At 47.4% G+C, this 13,385-nt stretch overlaps 1 pseudogene across 1 annotated transcript; it reads left to right on the top strand.

The window, feature by feature from the left end:
* Positions 1 to 928: 928 nt before the first annotated feature.
* LOC311189403 (opsin-3-like) lies at positions 929 to 11,813 on the top strand (annotated as a pseudogene). The gene is made up of 4 exons: positions 929 to 1,280; positions 8,380 to 8,699; positions 10,146 to 10,390; positions 11,547 to 11,813. The product of its transcript is annotated as an opsin-3-like (transcript).
* The last annotated feature ends 1,572 nt before the right edge of the window (positions 11,814 to 13,385 follow it).

Raw genomic sequence — 13,385 nt, 5'->3', positions numbered from 1 at the left:
TCTTTTGCAACCTTGTGATTCTGTGATTTGTTCTGTAAGGAAGAATGGTGTTTTGTCTGGCAAGGTGGATAACATACTGAGCAAAAGTCACTGCACTATAGTCAGGACAGGCTGGGTTTGAAGACAGACCCAGCACAGCTGGGGGTCAGTACAACACCCTGAATAAAACCAACTAGAGCTGTACACAGGCAGCTTGCGCAATGCTGAACCCTTTCCACACAACACACAGTGGAAAGAAAGGTATAAAAGCAGGTGTGAGGTTTGGTATCGCTGCTCCGTGGCTGACAAAAATGTGTTCACTCGCACCACAAGTTCCCCTGGCCTGTGATGCTGCTGGTTGCTCTGTGAGGATGGAGCCACCTCTGAGCCCTGTGGGGAAGCACCTCAGAAGCTATTGCCATAATAGGAGTTTTCATTGGCAGGTTATCTGGAGAAGCAGCCTAAGTTCAGCGGTTTCTACCTCCTCCCGGAGCAGGGCGCAGAGGTCTTGCCTGAAAAGCGGCTCCCCAGGTGAAAGTGCTGCAGAAGGCAGCCGTACCGAGCCCAAAACGCGCGGAGGATTTGAAGAGGAGGGGACAGCCACGTCCTGGCCGTGACCAGGCTGCTCACCGCAGCTTCTGAGAGGGCGAGGTGAGGTGTTTGTTGAGAAGGAGCCGTGCGGCCGCCCACGGGCGTCGTGTGGCGGCCAGACCGCGCTCGCAGGCTTTATAATGCCGGGAGAAACGCCTTGACCACTGGGGCGGCGGCAGGGCCAGGGGCCGGGCCCACCTTAGACCGGCACAGAGCGAAGCCACCCGAGGGCGCGCCCCTCGTGGGCGGGCGGCCGAAGGGGGCTCCTCCTTCTCCCGCCCGCATTAGCTGTCACCGATGGGGCTCGGAGCTGGTCGGGAGGTTTAGCCCCGCTGCGGCGGGCTGCGAGCGGCGAGCCATGCCCTCGGGCAACAGCACGGGGACGACGAGCCGCCCGGAGCCCGCGGCGGCGGGACGGGAGGTGCCGGGTGAGCGGCCTCTCTTCAGCGCCGGCACCTACGAGTTGCTGGCGCTGCTCGTCGCCGCCATCGGTATGCTGGGCTTGTGCAACAACTTGCTGGTGCTGGTGCTCTACTGCAAGTTCAAACGGCTCCGTACGCCCACTAACCTCTTCCTCGTCAACATCAGCCTCAGCGACCTGCTGATGGCCGTGTTCGGCGCCAGTCTCACCTTTCTGTCCTGTCTGAGGAGCCGCTGGGTGTGGGACTCCGCCGGCTGCGTCTGGGACGGCTTCAGCAACAGCCTCTTCGGTAGGTAACGGGGCCGCGTCCCCTCCCTGTGGCGCTGGGTCCCTTCTCTCGGCTGCCCTCTCCGTCCTTGCCCGCTTTCTCCGGGGCCCCGCGCACTGTCCCCAACCGTCACGTAGCTCCGCTCCAACCGTCGCTCCCCTCCTCCCTGAAGCGACCGCCGCGTCCCTCACGGCTTCGCCCTGTTCCCTCCTTCCCTCTTTGCCGGGGTGCGCGGCGCCCTCGCGGGGGAGCCGCGTTCCCCGCCGTGGGAGCCGGGGCACGGCGGGGTTGCCCGGGGCAGGGCCGGCGAGGAGCCGACCCTGGGGATCCCTCAATCCCTTGGACCCTCTCCCGGCGGCGCCGCGCGTCAGAGTTCTGGCACGAAAGTCGACGGCGCTGAGAAAAGCGATCCGGAGCTCCCGGTAAATTCACCGCGAATCCTTCTCGGGCTCCTGCCCAGGGAGTTGCAGCGTTGGTCGAAAAGGCCCCGGAGGTGCCCGCCTGTGGCACAGCCCGGATGAGCTTTGTGTGAGGAAGGGCGGCGATCGGTGTGTGGGTGAGGAGCACGGGACGGCTCGGGCTGTCGGGCGGGCAGTGTCCCGCCTGGGTGGGGCAGGCGGCAGCCTGGACGCGCCCCTCGGGGCAGGGGCGCCCTGCCGGAGGCCGCAGCCCCCCGGTGTCCCGACTGCCCGCAGATAAAGCTCCCGGCGTGTGGCAGTCACGGCCGTGGGTTTCTCTGTCCCTGTGTGGAGTGCAAATGCTGTCTTCCAGCCGGTAGCAGTGTCACAGGCTGGTCGGGATTTGGGAAGCCACCGGTTCCCGTGAAGTGGGATTTTTAGTGCCGCAGAAGGACTGCTGCCCTGCTACTTCCACTTCCAAAATCTGTAGGCTCGTTACCGTTTTCTTCCTCAGAATTCCTATGTGACCTTTAGAACAGTTCCTTGTGAAAGGAAGTGCTTGGCTAATAAGGAACCAGATTTTAAAGATCCTCCTTCCTGGCAGAGGTAGATCTCTGTGCATGCACACACACACACACTGTGTGCACTGAAGTCTTCCGTGAGCTTTCCAGCTTTCCTGAGGAAATCTTGATTTCACAGCGTGCAGCCGCATGCCTTTGTTGGGCTGCTGGGAGGAAGGTGCATGATTCCCCTGATCGATTTGACTGCTGTTGTGAAGTACAGCAAATATCTCGGGTCTCGGAAGCTGTGGTGGATGCGGGATGTATCTAGACATTTGTGCAATGTCTAGCTAGTGTATTGGATGATTTCTGTGGTGCACAGCTCTCTGGAATACTTGGGAAACTCAAGCATCTGCCAGCTAGGTTCTGCTAGGCAGCTAAACATCAGGCTTGCACAGGAGAAGTGAGGTGTATGTCCGTTCCTGTCATGATGCCTCACACATTATGGTTGCTATTTTTGATCAAGGCATTTTGCATAAACGGTCTAAAAATTAGAGGTGTAGTATGGATAATAAAAAAACCCAGACTATAATCATCTCTGTCATCTTCCAAAGTGGAACAAATAGAAGGAATGAAAGAGAAACTGGCAAGCAAAGTGCTTGATCACGTGTGATTATTTTTTTCACTTTTTTCAGTTGTGATATATAATTTGTTGCTATAAATGTGTCCAGTGTTGATGCTTTCCTACATCCTTGTATTGAATAAATGCGTTCCTAAGGAAATAGAGGCAAATTCGTGGGACTTAGCTACAGTGGTTCAGCTAGCATCGCTGGCTTGCAAAATTTCATCTTCCTGTGCCTCGTGGTATTATTTTCCTCTGCCACAGTGTGCTTCAATGGGAAGAATTTGTTTTAATCATGTATTGGAAAAGCGTGTGTATGTGTGTAGTCTGTCATATGGAAGTAGAGAGTCAACGCACAACCTGATGTTCAGGAAGGTCCAATGCCTGAATTACTCTCTTCAGCTACAATGTAAAGTAATAGAAAGCTAGGCATAATTAGGTTAGTATTAGCTAGGCATAATGAAAGTAAGAGTAACTAGGCATGATTAGCTTAGCATCCAATTATAATAGCCAGATCTTGAGGCTTGAAGCTATAACAGCCTTTCCTTTTGTAAGGAGTATTGTTTTCATATTCTCTGCTCCCTTCGGCTGCTGTACATCTGTCCTGGCTGCACAAGTAACAGTGCAGATGATGTTTTTACTCACCAGATTCAGAAGTGAAGACACGTGTGCTTAGGTAAAGATGTCCTCATGAGAGAGCCGATGGGAAGAGCTGCTCTCTGTCATTACAAAGCCACTCGCAGCGCCAGCCGTACTAGTGAGGGGGAAACAATGCAGATCAGGGAACTGAGGAGTCTCAGTCAACACTTGGCTGCCGTGGTTGTCTGTCTTGGATGGTAATCCCCATTTAATTTAGTTATACAGAGTTCCAGCATTCCTTTTTCTAACGGGCAGTGTGTCCTAGTAGGGCAGGATAGCTACTTCAGTTAAGTGCTGTGTTTAACCTGCGAGGTTCACCTTTTTATGGGGGTGTGCAGTCAACCCTCTGCTGGTCCTGCTGAGCATGCCACCCTCTCCTCATGCAAAAGCTTCTAACTCTTTTGGTCGGTTGGTCGTCAACCAAGCTGCCAGGAGCAGAGATCTGCATTTATCCTTTATCCAGTTGAGTAATACAACTCTTACATGGGAGGGTTACTGCCTGTCACTGAGAGCATAGGTTTTGGGCTGCAACTGCTGGAGAAGACACCTGACAAATACACATGGCCAAATGTCTCCGTCAAGAGACATGGATGTGCTGTAACCTGAAACAAGAGTTTGTTTAGTTGTGGAACACAGGCTCGGTTCAGAAGTAAGCTGGTCGGATGCTGTGAGTGTAAACATGTACCTCTCAAGCATAAATTGCTTCAGCTACAAATAATGGCACCCGAGCCATCTGCCAGTAGTTGTTGTTCTACACACTTTCTGATACGTTTAATTAATCAAGGGAGGAAAGCAGTGGAAAAATTGAACATAACAGGAACAGTCTTAAGGAAAAGGAACCAAAATTGTGTTGTGTAGCTGAGGCAGTCTCTTGGTGGAAGTTTGCATAGTCAGGGTGTACTCTGGGGTAGGTTTTATGTAATTAAATCGTACCTCTCTGTGACTGCTGGGCTATCTTTACTAAAGTGTGATTGGAGACCTTTGGCTTTCGTAAGTGTAAACTGGTTTTATAAGGGTAAAAAGCCCCCCAACAAACCAACCAAAACCCAAACCCTGCCAGCTTTCAATGTCACATTAATTGACAGTATTATGACATTTCTGGACCGTTTGCCACTGGTACACAGCAGCTAGATTTTGATGAGATAGCAAGTAAACATTGAGATCTGGGTGCATCTTCCCTTCCAGTGACGTGAACTGGAGGATGGGAAAGTTTGTAAGCAGTTGTACAGACTGCGCTTCCCTGTGCAAAGCTGCAGTGTGTTCAACTGTTTGCAGAGAAAGAAGGGGTGCAATTAGGACAGGTGATTGTATTTATGCACTTTAAAGCAAGCTCCCCCTCCCCCATAGCAATACTGAAGTAAGGATTAATTGCCTGAGAGTCTCCTGTGGCCCTGGCTTTAGTTACAACCTATTTTAAACCAGACCCAAAACATTTATCAGGATATAATTGTTAGCTTCTTCGTCTAAGGCTCTTCTCTGCACACTGGAAGAATGATGCCCTGTGCCATCCTCTGGCATTACCGATACATGTTCTATGCACTGATTTAATTTCACTAAAAGCAGTTTGGTGGTTACTCAGCAGACAGTTTTAGGATCTCGCGTTTCAGACAGCTGGAGGCTCTATCAGCATGCTTTCAGCTTTAGCAATTTATTTGAAATGAATTAATCACTTGCAGGATTGAATGTGGAAGAGGTGCTTAATTCCGCTGTAGTTTTATAGGGGAGGTGTATATAAAATAGACTAGAAGCCTATTGTGTCCAGGAGAAATTATTTTCATCTATCTAGATTTGTTTGCAGGGGCTAAAGCTTGTTGAAAAATTAGGTGTGATACATAGCTGTCACCCAAAACATTGTATCTCCTAATTGCTGAATTCAATGAGATAAGTTACTGTGTTCAGCAATACAAAACTCCAGCGTGCAGGAGCACCTTGTCTTGTCATGGTCAAATGGTTGCTGCTACTGAACTGCTGCTGCTGAGCTCATTCGTAGTCCCTCATCTGAAAGTTAAAAGGCTCTTACCCACCCTTTCAAAAGCATGTTTACTTAGATGTGGTGCATGCTTGCCAGGTAGCTTCTACAAGGTGAACACAAAAAAGGTGAATTCCTCTGTCGTGGAGAAATAAGGAGAACAGCAAACCTGAAACTACTTTTAAACAGCAGTGTCTCCAGAACCCTCCACAAGAATTAATGTGGGGTTTGCTGATGAATGCCTTGATACAGAGGCTACGTGTTTGTCGAGATACTGTAATTCTTAGTTGCCTTCCCAGATCCGTGGTGCTGGTGTTTAAGCATCCTGTTGTTAATTTGTCTTCCTTAAAAACTTATCCTTTTGTCCTGGTTTCATCCAGGATAGAGTGAATTTTCTTTCTAGCAGTTGGTGTAATGGTGCTTGGGAGTCAGGATGATCACACCCTGATGTTTTTAGGTGCTGCCGACCAGTCAGGGACTTTTCAGTTGTTCATATTGCCCTTCAGACCAGAAGGTGGGAGTGCTCAGGAAGCTGGGAGGGGACCCAAACTGGCCAAAGGGGCTATTCCATACCGGTTACATCATGCTTGGCATAAAGGGGGGGGTTGGGGGAGAGGAATGCACAGCTCCAGGACGCACAGTTTTTGGGAATGGTCCAGCTCCAGGACGCCTCTGAGCTGTATGGCCTGAGTTGTGCAGTTTGGTGAGAAACTGCATTGTGTGTCACCAGTTGTTGTTATTTCTCTCTCTGCTGTCCTAGTAAACTATCCTTATCCCAACCCTCAAGGTTTGCCCCCCTCCAGAGCAAGCAGCTGGGCGGTGCTCAGTTGGCAGCTGGGGGCAGAACCATGACACCTTTTCTCAAATCAAGATGAAACATCTGTGGTATACAGCAGAAACCTCCGAAGACAGAAGGTTTATTTTCTGTTTGGCAGTGAAATGTGTAGTTTTACCCGTCTCACTGCTGTATCAGTGCATGCAACGCACTAATATGAATGTACTCAAAGAAATTGAAAGCTGGATATATGTGTGACAAAATGTCTGTGCTTCTTACTAGGTCAGATTGTGATGGAAAGACACTCAGCTGTAGGGTTTCAAACTAAAAAATGAGAATAATTTATTGAAAACCCACATGCAGATTCAATATGTCACTATTGCGAGTCTTACGGATACAATGGAGAGATGCACCAGTGCAGTTTAGAAGTAAGACTGTGCTTATCACTACCACACTAAATACTACATGTCCATTAGTCAATCACAAGCTTAAAGCATATCAAATATTCACTTACCCATCTCTCCAGGGAAAGACTCCCAGTATGTTACCTTAGCCAACATCCTGGCCAAGGGGGAAGAGTCTCCTTGCAGAGTTGATGCAGCTCCCCCGTCTCAGACCCAGTCCCAGGGTTTTTATGTCTTTGATCTCCATGAGAGTGGGCAGGACTGTGCCAGAGGGGACATGTTTGTCATTAGCAGTGTTCCCCCCTTTATCTTATGCCCTATCTGCTGCACACCTTTGCATTGTCTGCGCCCACTGAAGCCAAATAGGGACCCTCTGGTTTGCCTTTATCTTCTGCTAGACAGCTGAATAGCGGCTTGATTGGGACTCAGGGTATATTGTTGAAGGAATTCAAGGCTCAACACAGGTTTTGGGTTCCTTGAATTACGCAGTGCTGCCCTGTTTAGTCTCGGTTTGCAGGATAACTCCAGTTTGAGCTATCTCCACAGCTCCCCAAGAGTTGTCTCTGTGGAGATGGGGCCTCAAGGCTGAGTAGCTTTAAAACACCCCTGGTATACTAGACATTGCTGAACCTGTTTGTGGAACTCTGAGCCAGATGATCCTTACAAAAATAAATACAAAAAATAAACATTTACAAAAATAAAATAAAATACACACAGACTTGCACACAGGTATTTATATAACTGCAGAGTGCTGTGAAATACACTCTTTTGTATTGTTTAAGGGGCCGTGTATATGAGCTTGCTGAATGAATTTTAACAGATATCAGGTGACTGATAGATGCGTGAAGAGCAGATTGGCTTTTGATCATCAAATGTCAGACCACTGAAATAGAAATCCTTATATTCTAATCAAGACAGAATTGAATTCATTAAGTTATAATAGTGTATGTGCAGGGTAATGCTGGGAGTGGGAAATAATCTGATTGCTGCCATAACACTTTCTTAAGTGTGTCATGGGGTTGAGGTGGAGAGAAAAGGAAAAGAGCAGACAAATAATTGCAGTAAAAACTATATTTTTATGATAGCAGCCAGATAGGAGGGGCCACAAAGTATAACCCAGCGTTTTCTAGGTGAGGCCCCTTCAGCAGTGTAACCTTTTGCTTTCCTGCTTGTTCCTTGGAATGCAAGGATTTACAAGAAATCTTGAAAGAAGTTGGAATTCTCCTCATCGTTTTGTTGACGTTAAAGTTGCATTTCTATGCTTTCAGTTGTTCAAAGCTCACTTTGACTTCAGTCTTGACTCTGAACTCCCGAGGTTTCTAGCACACTTGGTTATCACTTTTTCTTTTAAAAACAAAAAGACAAACCTAGTACTTCCTCCCCCCCATAAAAAACCCCAACCAACCAACTCAACCACCAACCTCCAATACCACCAAAACAAACACACCCCTCCCCAGCAACTGCCAACAAAGAAAAGCCCCTTGCCACACAATCTCTGGCTTAATGAAGTAATGCTTAGGAAAAACTATTACCACCTTATTTTTTTTTTTTTTTTTCCCCTCCTTGTCCTATTTGGACATCCTACACCATGGGTCAGATTCCAGCACCCTGCTCTGAGTCGTTCTCAAGTTCGTTTGAAGTTAGTAGTGAGTAGTGGGGTGTTCACCAAAAAGCTTATTGTATTAGATTCGTAACATGAGACAGCTAATTTTGAGTTAAGTGCTTCCTTTGTTAGCAGGTTATTGAGAGGATTTCCATTCCATTGGCAATGGTTGTGAACTGTTTAATTGATTTTATTTTCTTTTTCTTACAGGAATTGTTTCAATTATGACTCTCACTGCTCTTGCCTATGAACGCTACATTCGCGTAGTCCATGGAAAAGTGATTGACTTCTCTTGGTCTTGGCGGGCTATAACATGCATCTGGCTCTATTCATTAGCCTGGACTGGAGCACCTCTTCTGGGCTGGAACAGATATACCCTGGAAATTCATGGATTGGGTTGCTCAGTGGACTGGAGGTCGAAAGATCCCAATGATACCTCCTTTGTGCTCCTTTTCTTCCTTAGCAGTCTCGTAGCACCTGTTGGAGTCATGGCCTATTGCTGTGGCCATATTCTCTATGCGTTAAGAATGGTAAGCCACGTCAAATACAAGACTTCTCTGAGTATAATAGTGTCAGGGAAAGTTGCTGATGCAAGTCTTGCTTCCTCTTCAGACTTTTGAATGTTTAATGGTCATCCACACCAGGGACCGCTAGATGTAAGGCTGGGGTAGAATTGACCCAGAGTTCCCAGGATGGATTTGTTGTGTAGTTTTACTGGGACGCAGGTTGCGGAACTGTTCATGTTCACAAATCCACATCAGATTCTCCCTTGAAACAGGGGGAAGAGATGACATTGTAGTTCTCCTGGTTAGCTAACTCCTCCTTTTCTCTTTGCAAGTCTTGAGAAGATAACTGTACAAGTGGAGATGAAGTCCTGTTAAACCAGTTTTCTGTGTTAAGGCAAGCCATTTTAGTTCAGATTTTTCATGTCAGAAAGTGTTTGTTTCATATCCTGTGGGTAATTATTCTGGGTCTATTCAAGGTCATGGTCAGCAGTATTGGCACAACCGATAACGGTTACGAAGAACGCTCACGCACACGTCCTGTCTCTTCCGCATTTTATGACTCGCTCAGATGACACTGGGAACCTGCTGCCTACTACTCCGCTTTAAATAGAGGTTTCCTAATGCCAGCAGGGTAACAAACTAAGTGTCAGAGCAGTATAGAGAAATCTAATAATGGTATTTTCTTCTCTCTAACGTTGCTGATAAGACAATGCGGCGACGGAGAGAGACGGGACACAGCTTGATGCAAGCACGAGTCCATTTATTGTAAGGAATCATTCCTTTTTATATGCTCTGCAGACGGCTGCTTTCTTTCAAACATAGGGTGTTCGTGGGCTACATCTGATGGGTCAACGTTTTGCTGTCACAGCAGCATCTCTATCTTATCATGCTAATAGAACTTCTAAAACCTCCTCAGACAGCAGCTATACCTTAACAATAGAGGACACTTTTTCCTGGAGCCTGTCCCAGCAGGGGGCCGGCAAGGATGCTGCCACCTTGTTTAGTTTCCGGGAGGTTCACGGCCTAAAGGCTCCATCCTGTTATCTGTTAACCTGGCAGTGCTTGAGGCTTTGTTTCTCAAGCTGCGTGCCACAAGACAAATCTATGGGATTGTCTAGCTAGTTAGACAAAGGACCACTAAATCCGAAGGGGACTTGCTTACACCAGTGGGCGAGGGCAAGGTAGTTTTCTAAAATGCTTTTACTGATTAAGTGCTGCATGGTTTGTAACATCACTGGATAGTTTGCTTTCCAGTAGATTTGCTAATCTACTTCTTTTCAGATCATATTTTTACACTTCGTAGAAGCAGAAGCCTGGGAAGCATGATGTAAGCTTCCTGAGGAATTATGGTTCACAAGATAAACTGTGTAGTGACTGAGCCTAAAACTAAATTGGCAAATTACTTTAAATTGAGAACTCTTCAGTTTCAAGTGAAACAGAGCTTTTACATGTTTTCTCTTTCTTCTACAGCTTCGCTGTGTGGAAGCTTACCAGGACAGTTCAAGTCATCAAACTTCTAAAAGAAGGTGGCTAAAATGTTTTTCTTAATGATCTCCACATTCCTTATATGCTGGATGCCCTATGCAGTGCTGCCCCTCCTGGTAACGTACGGCTATAGCAACCTTGTAACTCCAACAGTATCTGTGGTGCCATCTTTCTTTGCCAAGTCAAGCACTGCTTACAATCCAGTTATCTATATCTTCATGAGTAGAAAGGTAGGTACATTAAAGACTTTCTTCTTTCAGTAATTTTAGATCTGATGTACTTTAATCTGTCAGGCCTATTTTTTAAACATTTGAACAATTAGGATAAATGGTAAATATTTACTAGAATTAAAATATCGGATCACAGAATCATCAAGTTTGGAAAAGACCTTCAGGATTATCAAGTCCAACAGTCCGCCCTACACCATGGTAACCACTAAACCATCCCCCGAAGCACCACATCTGCCTGTTCTTTGAACACTGCTAGGGGGGTGATGATGATGTGTAAAGTACTGCCCTGTCAGATACCCGATTTTTAAATGTCAGAATTCATGTATGAATACTTGCGTGAAAGGTGGGGAAGGAGTGCCAAAATCTAAGTGTCTGCTTCTGGCAATTTACCCATGAAATGGATCACTAGAAAGCCTCATCTGAATCAATCCCTTTACCACAGCAGAACTCCATCAGGCAAAATTCAGTGTATCTGGCGTTTGTGTTTTAGGAAGAAAAACCTGTGCCTCTGACTCTTCCATTACGGCAACACAAGGATCAAACAACTCAGCAGAGTGTGCTCACAAAGTAAGTATGATCACAAAAAACTCAGTGACAGCCTGTTTCGGATTTTAGACTGTGTTTAGGTAAGCAAATATGTCAGCAAAATATTTCAATATTAGTAAAATAGCAGGGAGGGAAACAATTGCCTTATGTAGAAGGAGGAAAACATCACTTTTGATTCCCTTCCTCTCCTTTTTGCCTTCCCTCTGTGGACTCCTATGAAGTGTTTCTGAGACTGTTCTTCCCCTGCTAGATGAATTGTGTGACTTTTATGAATACCCAAAGATGGGAACAGTACTAATAGCCCCTTTGGAGCATAGGCTTCTTCCTGGCAGGTTATAGGCTACAGCTCATGCTGCTGGGAATATATTACACTGCATTTCAGTGCCCTCTGCTGGGGAGGTGGTCCTGTGCAGCTTTCTGGTGCAGGGAAAAAGCACCCACTAAAAAGCCACCGTGTTTCTTACAGCACAAGAGGAACTTGGAACAAGGTGGAGAGCTGTAGAAATTTGTTATTGGGAGCCTTTTCCTCTGCTCCTCTCTTCTTCACCACATCACACCTGATGGGGAGCGCTTAGGAAGCTGTCACTTCATTGTATGTCATCTCTTGCAGTTTCGGCGATGCCTTTTGCAGCTCCTGTGCTTTCGCCTGATGAGGTTCCAGAGGACTGTGAGAGAGACACCAGCAACAGGGAATGGCAAACGACTACGTCCAATAGTTATGGCTCAGACAACAGGGGACAGGCCAAAGAAGAAAGTGACGTTCAGTTCTTCCTCTATCATTTTTGTCATCGCCAGTGACGACACTCAACAAGTAGATGACAACCATAAACAGAGTGGGACAGCAAATGTCATCCAAGTAAAGCCACTGGAGGCATGAATGGAAGAGCTGTGAGAATGAGATGGGCTTCAGCCAGTAGCCTGTTTATGTTAGCCACTGGTTTCAGTGGTGGTGTCTGTGGGCTGTCAAAGGAAACCACATTCTAGAGCTGTGAAATACCAAAGGGATTCTGCATCTGAAGCTCTGCAGGCAGTTCAGTTTTGGTTGCAGGACTGACATCTCTGCATCCATGCCAATTGCTGATGGATGGATGGAGGAGTGCAACCGGGGTGGCGAAGGGTCTGGAGAAGAAGTCTTCTGGGGTGGCTGAAGTCCCTTGGTTTGCAGGGCTCGGGCAGGAGAAGTGGTGCCATTAATGCCTGGGGCTATGGTTACAGTAGAAGCCACCAGAAAGCTCCCTTGTGTGCTCAGCAAGCCCTTCTCTCAGGGCTTGCTCGGGGGACTCCCAAGTCACATACTGAAGAAAATCAAGAAATCCAAAGCACCGATGAAAAACGTCCATGCAAAGGGAGAACAGGATTTTTTTGTTGTGGTCCCTGCTCTGTGCATGTTTATCTTGCATCTGGTCATTCTGTATGGGACTAGGAAAATCATCCTTTGTGAACCACCAACCGTTTCTGGCCCCTTGGTGAAGGCATCAGAGAAGAGCCGTGTAACTTTTGCCAAAGCTGCAGCGTGCACAGTGATTCTCCTGCTTCGAGCCGAGTGAATGGGCCAGACAGGTCGCTCACCTCTGTCAGCGCTACTGGCACAAAATGCCCAGGGGATTCTGTCCCAGACACTGGTGCCTGTCAGTACTGGCTGAATACCTTGGAGAACTAATCCTGATTCACCGCTGTCCGGTGGGAATGGCGCCACCAACCCTCCAAGTCAGGAATCAACATTTGCAAACGTGCTTGGAAGTAATACGGAGTTCCAGGGTGTTCTGGTTTAGCCCTGGCTGGAGGCCAGATGTCCACCGAAGTCAGTCTACTACTCCCCTTCTTAGTTGGACAGGGGAGAAAATATATATTAAGAGGCTCAGGAGTCAAATAAGGACAGGGAGAGATCACTCTGTCATCAACGTGGGCAAAACAGACTCAACACAAAGTGAAGAAGAGAAAAACTACATTATTACACTACACTACAACTACAAAGAACAGTTAAAAAACCGATTTATAGAGCATGATCAGATCTTAAAACAAACGTAACCATATCTTAAAAAACTTTCCCCCCACCATTCCCTTCTTAGCAGACTTTAGTCAGGATTATGCTCCCTTCTTCCCCCTGCTCGCAGTACAGGGGGACAGGGACTGGGAGATGGGGGCTTTGGTCAGTCCCTTGCAAGTTGGTTTCCCTCTTGGCCGGAGGGTGTGGGGGGGCATTCACTCCACACCCTCCCCCTTCTGCACCGTAGGGTCTCACCCACAGGAGATAGTCCTCCATGAACTTCTCCAACGTGAATCCTTTCCCCCGGGCTTTATCTATTCACCAGCTGCCCTGGTGTGGGTCACTGCTATGGCGGGCAGTCATAAATCACAATGTCTCTCAGTCCCAGTCCTCTGTGGGGTCACCAGCCTCCCCCGAGCAAACCTGTTCCAGTGCAAATCTCCTTCTCATGTCTGTTTCTCT

The sequence above is a fragment of the Gallinula chloropus genome, assembly GCF_964237585.1.
Source record: "Gallinula chloropus genome assembly, chromosome: 3".
Classification (NCBI taxonomy): domain Eukaryota; kingdom Metazoa; phylum Chordata; class Aves; order Gruiformes; family Rallidae; genus Gallinula; species Gallinula chloropus.
The sequence above is the reverse complement of the archived record's forward strand: the minus strand, read 5'-3'. Positions and strand labels throughout refer to the sequence as shown.